At 42.3% G+C, this 16,935-nt stretch overlaps 1 protein-coding gene and 1 long non-coding RNA gene across 4 annotated transcripts in view; both read left to right on the top strand.

Moving 5' to 3' along the window:
* The window catches only part of CACUL1 (CDK2 associated cullin domain 1), a 93,852-nt gene that overhangs the window by 21,911 nt on the left and 55,006 nt on the right, over window positions 1-16,935 (top strand). The gene's annotated exons all lie outside the window — the stretch shown is intronic.
* Window positions 8,311-11,730, top strand: LOC140915003 (uncharacterized). Its single transcript, XR_012160070.1, has 2 exons — window positions 8,311-8,725; window positions 11,396-11,730. It is a non-coding gene; the product is annotated as an uncharacterized lncRNA (long non-coding RNA).

A 16,935-nucleotide genomic window follows, 5' to 3' on the forward strand; every position in this document is an offset into this window, starting at 1 on the left:
CAGGATCTGGCCCATGTGACATAGGTGCTTGACTCCGCTTTGCTAACTTAAAGCACACAAGGTCACTTACAATCCACGTAGGTCAGAAATTGGAGACAACTGTGCATATTAAAGGAAAAAACTTGGTGAGTTATGTATGAGATGGTAAAAAGTAGGTGAATATTATGTGCCATTAAATATGAATTCTTTGAGTTAGAGACAAATGTGCATTTTTCTTACCCATCCCTAGATGTCAGTGGTTTACAGCAATCATAATACAGCTTGTATGTTCCTGTCCCACTCTGCATTTCTGATATTTGTACAGTGTCTTTCGTCTATTTCTTTTGTGTGTTGTGTTCTGGAATTTCTAACATGAAAATTATAACCTAGCATTCTCCAAATTGTCATCACTTGGTCAACTGGAAGTCGAGGGCATCCTGAAAGTTTTCAGGCAGCAGGCTGAAAATGGAAAACTATAGCTGTACTTTTATTGCTATACTGTAGGTAGTTCTGTTCATGTTTATTTCGAGTGAATGTTGCACTGACGTTAGTTGTTAACAATTAAACTAAAATTACAACAAAGTCATGTAATTGACTTTAATCACTTTTGAAAACTGATATTATAGTCACTTGCTGACTTAAAAGTCAAGCAGTAACACAAAACATCTAGGAGTCTTCAAATACAGCAGTTTTTTGTTTTCACTTGGTGAAAATATAGTACCTTGACTATAAACCTCACTTTTTTTCACAGTGCTTGAAATTAACAACAGTTTGTTTTACTGCTTTTATCTTAGATCTGTTTTTGGTTTTTAAATATAAATACACACATCAAAATATGTAATAATGTGCTTATGCTGATGTTACTCTCATCTAAATTTAGGCTGTAAGCATTTTGGGGCAGGGACTCATTCTTTGTCTACTGTGAAGTGCCAAGTAACCAAGAAATAAGAATAATTCCCTTACAATGTCTTACATCCCCACATAACAGCCATCCCAGCTGTTCTACAAGCATTACTTATAGTAGCTGGTTGCAACATCTAGAATTAAGTCTTCAGCTCAGGTCCTGCTGAACTGGTGCTTTATACACTTTTTTTCCTCCATTTGTATGAGAATTGACAATCATTGCACTGGTTCAACTAGTCCTCCTAATTCCATCCTACGATGCAATGCTTCGTGTTTGGAAATTTCCCAAAATCCCTTGCTCCCTGCTGTAGTGCTGGATTCTGAGATAGTTCCTTCAGGAATTTAAGAATTTATTGTTTTTAAAGGCATCTGTGCATGGATGCACTAAAATTCTTCTGAAAATATCTGCTATAACCTATTGCAAGAATAAGTGAGACAACTATTTTGTGCAGCCCCTGTCTTTGCAACAGCTTCCTTGCTTAGATTGAACCCACCTTACGACAGGTGATAGAATTATTATGGTATGATATAATGACATGACCTTTGACTTCAGTTACAATATTTTGTTTCATATACAACAAATCATATAATTTGAAATGTGCATATGTAAAGATCCCTCACTTAGCCTGGTTTCCTACAAGAAATCTCTGTAGGACAAAGAATGGCCATAGTGGGTCAGACCACTGGTCTATCTAGCCTAGTATCGGGTCTTCTAATGGTGGCCAGTGCCAGGTGCTTCAGAGGGAATGAAAGAACAGGGCAATTATTGAGTGATCCATTCCCTGCCTTCCAGTCTCAGCTTCTGGCAGAAAAACTAATTGGCAATAATCCTAGCAGGCAGTTTTGTCCATGTCTACCAGGCCCATACTTGCACACTGGCATTTTGGAGAACGCTAAATTCTGTTGCTAAAACAATTCATTCTTTTTTTATGTACTCACAATGAGGGAGGTGGGACATTTTTGATATTTTAATCATGCCTGTTTATTTTCACAATTAAACTCCATCAGTTTATACTTGCATGTCTTCAATATGATATCTCTTTATACTCTCTAATGTAGAACTATACGCTCAGTAAGTGATCAAGAACCAGTGTAAAGACGTATTATGAAATAAAACTGAGCATCCTGGTTTCTTGTTAGGACAACAGTCTTTTGTTTTTTCAGCTATTTTTATACTTTCCAAAGTATTAATTGCAAAACTGACTCTTGGGGAATGACACTTCTGCTGCTTACTCTAAACTCTCTTATTTAACTGAACAAATTCTGGCTTAACGTAACATAAATCATTGTCAATGTCTTATTATTTTGGTTTAGTTTCATGCATTAAGGAGCTGACTTAAATTAAAACAATGTAATCCAGCTTTAAATTGGTTTTAAGAATGTCTATACCGGAATTTGCACAAAGTTTGACTAAATTCACTTTTTAAAAAGACATTCAGTTTAAACCACTGCAACTCTGTTTAGAACAGGCCTTAAGTGTTAGATTCTTTGTCAGGTATCTATCTCTGAACCTGTCTGGGAAATCACTAGCATGCCATTAATACTATACAAATAATTAAAAATTATTACTGTTTAAATCTCAAGATTATGGACTGTACTATTCATAAATATAGTTCTAGCTTTAACTTCAGTGGATAGAACTCCCTGGTGTGGAATGGTTACCTGTGGTTCCACTCATGCATAAAAGATTTCATACTGTAAAGTGATGAAGTATGTGTGAAAGGATTCTAACTCTCTCATCTTGAGGTGATGTTAAACAATTTGCACTGTGGGTCTGATTGTACAAGTTATCTACAGGTGAACTCACACTGAATTCATGAGAGCTTTGCTCATAAAATGCTTGAAAGTGGTTTTAGTAAGTAGAGGATTTTGTGCTATAAGACTGTCTTGGGTTCCCAATTTTAGCATAGTAAGCTAGTAGCGTTGTACCAAGATTTTTGCCTGCATCAGCCAATTTCAACTGCCTCTCCTTCAGTTTTGCTTGCTGTAATCTGCACTGGAGTTTGAGTTACTTCAAATGACAGTTTCACAAAGCAAGTTAGACTGTGTACAACTCAACTGTAGGTGGGTATCAGCAGAGTACTGGGTCCAGAGCAGACTCATCATAAAAGGTCCACTTTAACACCTATTGAAATAAATGAAAAAACCCCTACTGATTTTAGTGGGGGCTTGCTTGTCTCAGAGTGCAGATCAAAGCCTGAAATTGTATCTACTAATGGGTACCAGATGTGTGAGTGGGACAGGATTTGGTGTGGCATTTATAAAGGGAGAGATGGTTGCGGGTATTTGTAGCTGCTGCATAGCAGGTAAACGTTGTTCTAAAATACTAAGCAAGATGGTTAAGTCTTAAAGTAGTATCAGTTTTTGGCAATTTTTTGTTGTTGGCTACCAGTCTGACACCAATCCTCCTCTTTTTCAATTGGGCTTGGAATCAGCTATAGCAGACTCTGGCAAATGAGTAGGAGCAAATGATACCTGGAGGAATACAAGGATGTAAAGAAATTGGCCAGGAATGTACTTGCAAAATGTACTTGTATATTCAAGGAACTTTACACAAGACTAGGAACAAAGACTTGGCACAAGCATGGGACAAAGGACTAAAGATATAAAGGAAGTGAGGTTCATCAAAGATAAACCTGGTGTGGTGTTGACTGATGGTAGTTGCATAAAGATAAATGGAGACTGTATTCTGAACAGCTTTTAAATGAAGAAAACCCAAGAGAGCAATGCAACTTTGAAATGGTGAACTTAGGTGTAGTGGAGCCTATCACACCAGATGAAGTGGCAAATGCTGTAAAAGAAATGAAAAATTATAAGGCCGTGGGCCCAGAAGGAATCCCTGTTGAGGCACAAAAAAGGTTGGAGTAGAAGGAATAAGCTTGGAATAGAATCTTCTGACATCTCTGTAATCAAATAAATTATGAGACGGGAAAAAATGTCTAACACGTGGAGGAAAAGTTTGTTGGTGCTGATATACATGGCAAAAGGTGACCTTGGCAACTGTACTAATTATAGAGGTTGTCATAAATATAAAGGGAAGGGTAAACCCCTTTGAAATCCCTCCTGGCCAGGGGAAAGCTCCTCTCACCTGTAAAGGGTTAAGAAGCTAAAGGTAACCTCGCTGGCACCTGACCAAAATGACCAATGAGGAGACAAGATACTTTCAAAAGCTGGGAGGAGGGAGAGAAACAAAGGGTCTGTGTCTGTCTGTAGTCGTCTTGGCCGGGGACAGAACAGGAATGGAGTCTTAGAACTTTTAGTAAGTAATCTAGCTAGGTATGTGTTAGATTATGATTTCTTTAAATGGCTGAGAAAAGAATTGTGCTGAATAGAATAACTATTTCTGTCTGTGTATCTTTTTTTGTAACTTAAGGTTTTGCCTAGAGGGGTTCTCTATGTTTTTGAATCTAATTACCCTGTAAGATATCTACCATCCTGATTTTACAAGGGGGATTTCTTTATTTCTATTTACTTCTATTTTTTATTAAAAGTCTTCTTGTAAAACACTGAATGCTTTTTCATTGTTCTCAGATCCAAGGGTTTGGGTCTGTGGTCACCTATGCAAATTGGTGAGGCTTTTTATCCAACATTTCCCAGGAAAGGGGGGGTGCAAGTGTTGGGAGGATTGTTCATTGTTCTTAAGATCCAAGGGTCTGGGTCTGTAGTCACCTAGGCAAATTGGTGAGGCTTTTTACCAAACCTTGTCCAGGAAGTGGGGTGCAAGGTTTTGGGAAGTATTTTGGGGGGAAGGACGCGTCCAAACAGCTCTTCCCCAGTAACCAGTATTAGTTTGGTGGTGGTAGCGGCCAGCCCAAGGTGTAATATTTTGTACCTTGGGGAAGTTCTGACCTAAGCTGGTAAAGATAAGCTTAGGAGGTTTTTCATGCAGGTCCCCACATCTGTACCCTAGAGTTCAGAGTGGGGGAGGAACCTTGACATGGTGGCACAGTGGTGGGATTAACCTGAAATCATTTTGAGATCCAGTTGAGATTTTTTGAACTAGAAATACAGATTTTAAAAAGGAATTTTTAGGAAGTCCAGAAGCAGCTTTGAAACTGAAAGCAGCTTGGTTTCTCTCTGCTTTGTGGCCAAGCAGAGACAAAAGGGGATTATCTTGTGAATTGCAGGTTTTCTTTGCTTGGAGGCAGGGTACTTAACTCCTGCAGGGAAATTCACAGTCTTCCAACCCAGAGGTTTTTTTTTTTTTCTTTTCTTCCTAAAAGTAAATAGGGGGTGTGTGCTCTACCCATTTGCCTGGAGACAAAAGTGGCAGGGCTTTTTTTTAGGATTTTGATTTTTTTTTTTGTTTTACAAGGAGCACAGGTTTGAAAAGAAATTTTTTTTTTTCTTTGGGCTGGGTAAGCAGGTTTCCAAGTAGTTGGAGGGTTTTTGCTTTAATTTGGGCCCAGAGCAGAGACAAGGGAATTGTCTTTTTCTGTAGGCTGACAATCACTATCAGAGAATAGGTATTCTATTCCAGCACAGCAAAATTTTACAGCCAAGTTTTGTTTGTTTATTTCTAAACCTCGGGTGTAAAGTTAGTTAAAAACAGAGAGGTTAGAATGGCCAAATCCTCGGCTCGACTACAGCTGGAATTAGCCAAATTTCAGGCTGAGGAAAAACAAAGGGAACATGAAAGACAGATAGAACTCATGCGGCTGGAGAAGGAGGTACAGGAGGCTGCCCACAAGAGGGAAATGGAGGCAAGGAAGCATGTGGAGGAGATGGAGAGGATAAAGGGCCAGCAGAATATACCAACAAACCCTAGCAATCCTTCTCCAGGTACCACTTCCCATCCCAGAAAGTTCCCCACCTACAAGGCAGGTGATGATACTGAGGCCTTCTTAGAAAACTTCGAAAGGGCCTGCCTTGGGTACAACATCTCTACTGACCAATACATGGTAGAGCTGAGGCCGCAGCTCAGTGGACCCTTAGCTGAGGTGGCAGCTGAAATGCCTAAAGAACATATGAACAAGTATGAACTGTTTAAATCCAAGGCGAGAGTCAGAATGGGGATAACACCCGAGCAGTCTCGTCGGAGGTTCCGAGCCCTAAGGTGGAAACCAGACATGTCATTTACCCGACATGCCTACCACATTGTGAAACATTGGGATGCCTGGATATCAGGAGCAAGTGTTGAATCTCCAGTAAATTTGCCCTTCCTAATGCAAATGGAACAATTCTTAGAGGGTGTTCCTGAGGAAATAGAAAGATACATCCTAGATGGGAAACCCAAAACTGTAATCGAGGCAGGAGAGATTGGAGCCAGATGGGTGGAGGTGGCAGAGAAGAAGAAAACTGGTCGCAGTTGGAGCGGAGACCAGAAGGGACCACCCCAGACCACACCCTATTACCGGGGGCCGCCCAAAGCCCCACCTACCTCCCAAAGAACCCTCCAGACCCCTTATCGTCCCACCACCCCGTTCTCCAGCAACCCACCTCGCCCCGGTGACCCGTCAGCTGGACGATGTTTTAAATGTAACGAGCTGGGGCATGTAAAGGCCAACTGCCCCAAGAACCCCAACAGATTACAGTTCATTGCACCGGAATCACACCAGAGGTCCACAGGCCCAGATACCTCCCAGATACCCTTGGAGCGGAGGGAAACTGTGAGTGTGGGTGGGAAGAAGGTCACCGCGTGGAGGGACACCGGAGCACAAGTGTCAGCTATCCATGCTTCCTTAGTGGACCCCAATTTAATCAACCCAGAGATCCAAGTGATGATTCAACCCTTCAAGTCCAACTCTTTCAATTTGCCTACAGCCAAGTTGCCTGTCCAGTACAAGGGCTGGTCAGGAATGTGGACTTTTGCAGTCTATGATGATTATCCCATCCCCATGCTGTTGGGGGAAGACTTGGCCAATCATGTGAAGCAGGCCAAGAGGGTGGGAATGGTCACCCGCAACCAGGCTAAACAAGCCGTGAGGCCTAGCTCTGTTCCGGAAACTTCTATCAGGACCCAGTCAGAGGTGATGGACCTGGACCCCAGGCCAATGTCTGCAACAGCAGTAGTGGATCCAGTCCCAGAGACCCAGACGGAACCAGTCCCAGAACCGGAACCAGCCAAACAACCAACACCAGACCCCGTGCCAGCACTGAATCCAGTACTTGCAACCTCAACACCAGAGGGCCCCACCGAACCTGAACTGGCAGCAGCCAATAACCCTACACAAGAGGCTCAGCCGGAGCCTGAATCCCAACATAGTGCACCAGCGGAGAGCGGTTCACAGTCAACAGAAACAGCTCCATCCCCTATATCGCTTCCAGAGGGACCAAGCCTATGTCCCCAATCCAATGAGGAACTGATGTCTCCAGCATCAAGGGAACAGTTCCAGACCGAACAGGAAGCAGATGAAAGCCTCCAGAGAGCGTGGACGGCGGCACGGAGCAACCCACCGCCTCTCAGCTCTTCTAATCGATCCAGGTTTGTTGTAGAAAGAGGACTTTTATACAAGGAAACTCTTCCTGGGGGACACCAGGAAGACTGGCATCCTCAGAGACAGTTGGTAGTTCCAACTAAATACCGGGCCAAGCTCTTGAGCTTAGCCCATGATCACCCTAGTGGCCATGCTGGGGTGAACAGGACCAAAGACCGTTTGGGGGGGGTCATTCCACTGGGAGGGAATGGGCAAGGATGTTTCTACCTATGTCCAGTCTTGTGAGGTGTGCCAAAGAGTGGGAAAACCCCAAGACCAGGTCAAAGCTCCTCTCCAGCCACTCCCCATCATTGAAGTTCCATTTCAGCGAGTAGCTGTGGATATTCTGGGTCCTTTTCCGAAAAAGACACCCAGAGGAAAGCAGTACATACTGACTTTCATGGATTTTGCCACCCGATGGCCGGAAGCAGTAGCTCTAAGCAACACCAGGGCTAAAAGTGTGTGCCAGGCACTAGCAGACATTTTTGCCAGGGTAGGTTGGCCCTCCGACATCCTCACAGATGCAGGGACTAATTTCCTGGCAGGAACTATGAAAAACCTTTGGGAAGCTCATGGGGTAAATCACTTGGTTGCCACTCCTTACCATCATCAAACAAATGGCATGGTGGAGAAGTTTAATGGAACTTTGGGGGCCATGATACGTAAATTCGTAAATGAGCACTCCAATGATTGGGACCTAGTATTGCAGCAGTTGCTCTTTGCCTACAGAGCTGTACCACATCCCAGTTTAGGGTTTTCCCCATTTGAACTTGTATATGGCCGTGAGGTTAAGGGGCCATTGCAGTTGGTGAAGCAGCAATGGGAGGGATTTACACCTTCTCCAGGAACTAACATTCTGGACTTTGTAACCAACCTACAAAACACCCTCCGAACCTCTTTAGCCCTTGCTAGAGAAAACTTACAGGATGCTCAAAAAGAGCAAAAAGCCTGGTATGATAAACATGCCAGAGAGCGTTCCTTCAAAGTAGGAGACCAGGTCATGGTCTTAAAGGCGCTCCAGGCCCATAAAATGGAAGCATCGTGGGAAGGGCCATTCGTGGTCCAGGACATCGTGGTCCAGGATTCGTGGTCCAGGTCCAGTAACAGCCTGGGAGCTGTTAATTATCTCATAGCATTCCCCACCTCCAACCGAAAGCCTAAGGTGTATCATATTAATTCTCTAAAGCCCTTTTATTCCAGAGAATTAAAGGTTTGTCAGTTTACAGCCCAGGGAGGAGACGACGCTGAGTGGCCTGAAGGTGTCTATTACGAAGGGAAATGTGCTGGTGGTGTGGAAGAGGTGAACCTCTCCATGACCCTTGGGCGTATGCAGCGACAGCAGATCCAGGAGCTGTGCACTAGCTACGCGCCAACGTTCTCAGCCACCCCAGGACTGACCGAACGGGCATACCACTCCATTGACACAGGTAATGCTCACCCAATTAGGGTCCACCCTTACCGGGTGTCTCCTCAAGCTAAAACTGCTATAGAACGGGAGATCCAGGATATGTTACAGATGGGTGTAATCCGCCCCTCTGAAAGTGCATGGGCATCTCCAGTGGTTCTAGTTCCCAAACCAGATGGGGAAATACGTTTTTGCGTGGACTACCGTAAGCTAAATGCTGTAACTCGCCCAGACAACTATCCAATGCCACGCACTGATGAACTATTAGAGAAACTGGGACGGGCCCAGTTCATCTCTACCTTGGACTTAACCAAGGGGTACTGGCAGGTACCGCTAGATGAATCTGCCAAGGAAAGGTCAGCCTTCATCACACATCTCGGGCTGTATGAATTTAATGTACTCCCTTTCGGGCTGCGAAATGCACCCGCCACTTTCCAAAGACTTGTAGATGGTCTCCTAGCGGGATTAGGAGAATATGCAGTCGCCTACCTTGACGATGTGGCCATATTTTCGGATTCCTGGGCAGACCACCTGGAACATCTACAAAAAGTCCTTGAGCGCATAAGGGAGGCAGGACTAACTGTTAAGGCTAAGAAGTGTCAAATAGGCCTAAACAGAGTGACTTACCTTGGACACCAGGTGGGTCAAGGAACTATCAGCCCCCTACAGGCCAAAGTGGATGCTATCCAAAAGTGGCCTGTCCCAAAGTCAAAGAAACAGGTTCAATCCTTCTTAGGCTTGGCCGGTTATTACAGACGATTTGTACCGCACTACAGCCAAATCGCTGCCCCACTGACAGACCTAACCAAAAAGAAACAGCCAAATGCTGTTCAGTGGACCGGAAAGTGTCAGAAGGCCTTTAACAAGCTTAAAGCGACACTCATGTCTGACCCTGTACTAAGGGCCCCAGACTTTGACAAACCGTTCCTAGTAACCACAGATGCATCCGAGCGTGGTGTGGGAGCAGTTTTAATGCAGAAAGGACCTGATCAAGAATTCCACCCTGTAGTGTTTCTCAGCAAAAAACTGTCTGAGAGGGAAAGCAACTGGTCAGTCACTGAAAAAGAATGTTATGCCATTGTCTATGCTCTGGAAAAGCTACGCCCATATGTTTGGGGACGGCGTTTCCACCTGCAAACCGACCATGCTGCACTAAAGTGGCTTCACACTGTCAAAGAAACTAACAAAAAACTTCTTCGGTGGAGTTTAGCTCTCCAAGATTTTGATTTCGACATCCAACACATCTCAGGAGCTTCTAACAAAGTGGCTGATGCACTCTCCCGTGAAAGTTTCCCAGAATCAACTGGTTAAAATCGTCCTTGAGATGTGGAAAATATTGTTAGTCTTTATGTACTTGGTAGTATATTTAGAGATGCATGTGTCTTATTAACTCTGTTTTCCTAGAGCTCCAGGAAGAAATCCCAGCCAGTGTTTCACCCTAGCTGAGATTTGGGGGGCGTGTCATAAATATAAAGGGAAGGGTAAACCCCTTTGAAATCCCTCCTGGCCAGGGGAAAGCTCCTCTCACCTGTAAAGGGTTAAGAAGCTAAAGGTAACCTCGCTGGCACCTGACCAAAATGACCAATGAGGAGACAAGATACTTTCAAAAGCTGGGAGGAGGGAGAGAAACAAAGGGTCTGTGTCTGTCTGTAGTCGTCTTGGCCGGGGACAGAACAGGAATGGAGTCTTAGAACTTTTAGTAAGTAATCTAGCTAGGTATGTGTTAGATTATGATTTCTTTAAATGGCTGAGAAAAGAATTGTGCTGAATAGAATAACTATTTCTGTCTGTGTATCTTTTTTGTAACTTAAGGTTTTGCCTAGAGGGGTTCTCTATGTTTTTGAATCTAATTACCCTGTAAGATATCTACCATCCTGATTTTACAAGGGGGATTTCTTTATTTCTATTTACTTCTATTTTTTATTAAAAGTCTTCTTGTAAAACACTGAATGCTTTTTCATTGTTCTCAGATCCAAGGGTTTGGGTCTGTGGTCACCTATGCAAATTGGTGAGGCTTTTTATCCAACATTTCCCAGGAAAGGGGGGGTGCAAGTGTTGGGAGGATTGTTCATTGTTCTTAAGATCCAAGGGTCTGGGTCTGTAGTCACCTAGGCAAATTGGTGAGGCTTTTTACCAAACCTTGTCCAGGAAGTGGGGTGCAAGGTTTTGGGAAGTATTTTGGGGGGAAGGACGCGTCCAAACAGCTCTTCCCCAGTAACCAGTATTAGTTTGGTGGTGGTAGCGGCCAGCCCAAGGTGTAATATTTTGTACCTTGGGGAAGTTTTGACCTAAGCTGGTAAAGATAAGCTTAGGAGGTTTTTCATGCAGGTCCCCACATCTGTACCCTAGAGTTCAGAGTGGGGGAGGAACCGTGACAGAGGTATAAAGCTGATGAGTTATACATAAAACTGTGGGAGAGAGTCACTGATAAGAGACTAAGAAAATAAGCCGATATTAATGCAAATCAGTGCGACTTCGTGCCAGGAAAAGATCTGTAATTGAGTTCCAAGAAAAGTCACCTGGTGATGTATGAGGGAGAAAAATTGTACCACAACTTTATGTGCAGCATGTTAAAGCCATGTGTGTAGGTGTAATGTCAACAGTTAGAACGTCTAGTAGTGAAAACCCTTCATCAGTAAAGGTGTGAGTGCATCAGGGATCAGCATTGAATTCTTGTTTATCCTCATGCTAGATATCCTGACAAGGAACGTATAGAAGGAATCACGTTGGTGCATGTTGTTTGCAGCTGATGTCATTCTGCATAGTGAGGAGAAAGATGATCTAGAAGAAGATCTTGAAAAATTGACAGATGTGTTGGAGAGACATGGTCTAAAAACAAGCAGAGGAAAAACAGAGTACACGATATGTAATTTCAGTAATGTGAACACGGGAGTATTATCCTTGAAACTAGATGGCCAGACAGTACTGAAAACAGTTTCAAGTATTTGGGTTCCAGAATCCAGAAAAGTGGGGGAAATGGAGGATGAAATTGGAGCTGGGATAATAAATGCGTGGCTTAAATGGAGAGGGAGAAGTGGTGTAGTATGCGACAAGAAGATACCAGTAAGATTAAAAGGGAAAGTTCACTTTTACAGTCTGGCGCTGAATGTTGGGCAATGAAGATAATGATCTGTTCCACAGAAATGCGCATATTAAGATGGTTGAATGGTGTAAGCATAAAGGGGTAAGTGAGGAATGTGTATGTTGGAGACATGCTCAAATGGTTTGGTCATGGAAAGTGCAGTCCTGACAACTATGTGGGTAAGAGAGTCCAGTTGATCAAGACTAAAGGAAAAAGACGGAGGCCAACCCAAGAAGTAGTGGTGGAATCTCATAAAGGAAGACATTGGGATATGGTCTGACAGAAGATACAGCTTTGAACAGAGCACTTTGGAGGGAGGGGACTCGTAGAGTGGACCCCATTTAATGGGATTAATGCAAGGAAAAAAAAGTCTTAATATTTTTAAGCAATTGACTTTGTTCTAGCTAGAGGACTCCATGTCAGGAATTTATCTTCCTTTTTACACCGGCAAAATTTTTTAAGTTGTCCTATGGTTCCCATGTCTCTTTTTTAATCTACTATGATTAGAAAACATTTTCCATGCCTGACTGAAGAGAACACATTTACATTTTCTATAAAAGGGGGGTATTTAAAGTTTTTAAAGAACTACATATCATTTAAATCAGAGCAGGACAGATTGTAGTCTGGAAACTACCTATTACTCTCTAGCACTTAAAAATTCTTAAAACATGTAGTATTTCAGTGCATATTTCACATGTGTGGCCCACAACACGGTAGCCGTTCTACAGTGCTGTAGTTGAGCAGACAAACACTTACCTAACTGGTATGATTTAATAGGAATGGATACAGAAGATGGGGTCTAGTACAAGGTGATGGTATTATAATTTTGTGTCAAAAGAGAGTGGGTGATAAAAATTGCAATGGCAGGCATGCAAAATGTCATCTCCTCAGCAAGCAGAGTACTTAGCAGCGGTTGTGTAACAGCTGCATTACAGAGCATCTGTGTACAACCAGTATGTCAGAATAATCTGGTTATCCTCACGCTGAAATTTCCTAGTGGGAACACTGAACCAAAGAAGTTGTAGAATTGTCAAATATCTGAACATAATGCTTGAGCATTTGATATCTCTAGACAGGCTTTTTAGTCTTGCTGGTTTCTAGTCTTATTAAAACCTATCCTCTGTCTGTAGTGGGTTCATCACAGAGATACTTTTACTTACAAATTTATTAGAGCATAAGTTTTCGTGAGCTCTAATAAATTTGTTAGTCTCTAAGGTGCCGCAAGTACTCCTTTTCTTTTTGCGAATACAGACTAGCACGGCTGCTACTCTGATACTTTTACTTGACACTATTCTTTCTAGACTAGAGAATATTTGTCCCATGTACGTATTCTTTTGAACACTGCATTAAGGAACTTCCACTGAAGTCAATAGAAAGACTTAATGATTTCAGAGGGGTTGAATAGAGCCCTAAAAAAGCAAGAGCAAATGGTGTTTATAGATTTAGAATCTTTAGCTGTCCTAATGTCCAATATTACTCATGGTTATCGATTTGAGATTTATAACTTGTACTGTAGGTGGCAGTAGAATGCAAATAAAAGTTTTCTTCTTTGCACTGTAGCTTCGACTTTGCAGAGGGCTATATTTTAATTTTGACACAAGCAGCAGTTCTGTCTAGAAAGAATACTGCTATATTAATTGCAAACTAAAAAAAAAGACCAATTAACTTTTCTTAACATTAATGGATCACAGCCGCTTCTACACCCCCATTAAAGTTACAAAACATACAAAGTATAATGTATTGCTTCTGTATTCATTGGCTACCGCCTCCTCTGTTCCAAATTGGTTGCCAGGCCTACTTAATACATTCTTTGCTGGAGAAACTACAGTGTAAAGGGTGGATGTAAAATGAATCTACAGGGCTGAATAACGCTTCTTTAGGTGGCACTGAAAAGTTGACAAACAGAATAGGAAAATATTGCTTAGCTTGAAAGAGTATATTCTTGGATATCAGTAGTAGGGTGGGCTGGTGAGCAGCCCAAACCACAAACAGAAGCCAATGTATATTTAATTAAAATATGTAATGTATGTGTCACTTGTTGTCATAGATCATAAACTTTATAAGGCAGGAACTGTCCTCCTGTTTGTGGAAAGTGCCTACGTTTTGGAAATTCAAATAATATTTCTTAATATTGATGTATTGGGAGGAGAGAGTTGAGCAGGGGATGGCTTCCTGGCTTCTTATACTGCCATTCTCACCTCTCTGATCACCATTTATTAGAGTGAGTGGGTCTGTTGAATGGCCCTTCTCTTTCGGGTCCTCTCTGTTGCATCTGTGAAGAGACTTTTTGAACAAGGATTTCTTTGTCTCATCCCCTCTCCCATCCAGCAAATAGGCAGAGAAGGTGACTGTGTGCCTCAGTAAAATTGGGGTATGCTTATTGAACCCTTTTCTGAAGAGCCAGATTGCCATGTGTGTGGTGAGTGGGCTGAGCAGAATTTCAGAAATGAGGCAGCTTAAAAATGGCTACTTCGGCATTCGTTAGGCATTAATAGAGATTTCCCTCCTGGCTATCTAGGCAGAAGGCTTGTGGGGTTCCTTTGGCATGGCAGCCCTAGGTTCAGTTTTCTGAAGGACTTAGTCCCAAAAAGCTGAAAGCACTAAATAAAATCGTATAATTTTCAGTGGATATTTTGTTGGAAAAAGTGTAATCTGTAATGGTCGTGGCCATGATAAAAAAATAAACAAGACATCTATTTCTGTTGTAGAGGCTTGACAGATTAATTTTCCCAATGTGAAAAACAGCAAAAATTATTTATTGCACTTGTGGATGTGTCTAATTAGACCGTGACAGTGAGAGAAGTGATCATTCCTGGTATTGCACTTACATAAGTTGCTCTAGTTGGGGCATTATTTGTTACGCTTTCCTTTTTCAAATAAGTAGTCAAAATTGTATTAAATATGAACATCTCACTTTAAACTCACTAATTTGCAGTTATGATGGTCATTACTTTTTATCATGATTCTCTGTAACACAGAATCACCCCTACTTCTTATCAAAATGGGTTTATTTAGTAATTTTTTGGTAATGTTTTATCATGTTGCTCTAATGGCTTGCACCAGGTTTTAAAACTGCATGGAAATAGATGTGTGGTATTCTAGCAGTTAACTGTTTCCCTGTGGTAAGTGTGCAAACATCTTTAGCCATGACATGTCTGTCAAGCAACTAGCTGTCAAACTTGGAAACACTCTAGGCATTCCTCTTACTTTGAATGTCCATTTAGTATCTCAGTTTAATGAAGAGCCATATAAATAAGAAGCTAAATTCTTAAAACTACCAAATAATGTATTGTTAGTGTTTGTGTGGAGTCGGACACTGATTATTAAATTATAAAATTTAGTTAAAGAACTTTCTTTCTGCAAATATTGGACCTTTAAAATTCTAAAGTGCAACAAAACCATCTCAAAATAGTATGACTACGTAATGTTCATATGAAAAGGTCATTGCTTCTATCATTTCAGTTACAGCTGTATACATTTCTAAAAATGGTCAGAATTACTTTTAGTGCTAGGAAACCAAACCTGGCATAGTGTTGTACCAATAAAATAAAAACCAGCAGGATCTTATTAAAGGGAAAAAGGCAAAATACCACATTTATTGTAAATACAGAAAGAATCATAGTAAGCAGTTAGTTATAGCTATAACATTCCATTCAATCTCATATTTAGTCACACATTCATTCATACAAACACACACACACACACACACACACAGGTTCTGCAAGGATGTTATCATAGTTACCAGCCTTAGAGTTGCTCATGCCAAGCCACTGGCCAGGTGGCCTGGACATGAGGAGGGAGCAGGGCCTTGTCAGATGCTCATCTGATGCTCCTGGAAGTTGGTTTGCAGAATCAGACCCCAAAGTTCTCACTTTTTAGAGTCTATTTTTATAGGAATTTCTTCCTATGCCAGTCTATGGGAATTGCTTCATCATGCTGTTGCTGAATCAATCAGCAGATAGCACATTCCTGACGGCTCCAAGATGTTATCTTGTTCTTTGGTTCTCCCATTCTTGAGGCTGTTGGGTGGATTCCAGTCTGCACTCCGGGAGGGGGTGGGGGGGGGCGCTCTGGTTATTTCCACTTGACGCCTTCTTCAGCCGATGGACACTGGATTCTTAGGCTGGCACCTCCCTGATCATTCAGTTATTATCCACACCAAGCATCCATCCACATACATCCTCTATCTCTATTTTAATCACAATTGTTAATACAACAAAAGGGCGGGGAGTCTCTGGGTGCTGTTTCTGTTGTTAGAGAGGGAGAGAAACAGTACCAAAAACCAAGAGACTTCTTAATTAGTAATTTAAACTCTGGGGAATCAAACTCATTTGTGATTTTAATACAGAACTTCTTTAATATGATCCAACAATAGCACAGAATTATGCCAATGAAATTTTAGCTGTTGTATGTCTTCTGCTTTCAAAGCGTCTATGCTCCATCCCTACCACAATTTCAGAACAAGTCTCCATACGCTGCCCCAAACCAGTCTTTTCAATCCATGAAAACGGGTTTAATCATTAACGCCATTGAAAATCAATTAAAATTAGCGGGAGGTAGGTGTCTAAATAGCTTTTGAGGATCTCTGGCTAAGGCCTTGTCTACACTGGCAAGTTTATGCTCAGTAAAGCATCTTTCTGCTAAGCATCTAACTCCCGGGGTGTACACACTGCCAAACCAATTAGTGCGCAGAAACGGCGCAGATGCAGCGCTCTAAAAAAACCCACCCTGACGAGAGGCGTACAGCTTTCTGCGCTGGGGTTACAGCGCTATGGTGCCAGTGTAGACACCCTGGTCGATTGCAGCGCTGCGATAGGCCTCCGGGAGCTGTCCCACAATGCCTGTTCTCACCTCTCTGGTCATTGGTTTGAACTCTAGTGCCCTGCCCTCAGGGGAGAGGATGCTGTGCAGTCCCAGCTGCGCTCCAGCCATAGGAATTATGATATCTACGGACAGATTTCACGATGCATGACAGAAAGGGGCCATGACCAGACACATTGCAGTGTAGGGTAAAAGTGAAGGAGCTGTGGAAAGCATACCACAAGGTGTGGGAGGCAAACTGCTGCTCCAGTGCTGCGCCCACGAGCTGCTGGTTCTACAAAGAGCTGGACGCAATACTCAGTGGCAACCTCACCTCTACTGTGAAGGCC

The sequence above is a fragment of the Lepidochelys kempii genome, chromosome 7 (genome assembly GCF_965140265.1).
Source record: "Lepidochelys kempii isolate rLepKem1 chromosome 7, rLepKem1.hap2, whole genome shotgun sequence".
Taxonomy (NCBI): Eukaryota; Metazoa; Chordata; order Testudines; family Cheloniidae; genus Lepidochelys; species Lepidochelys kempii.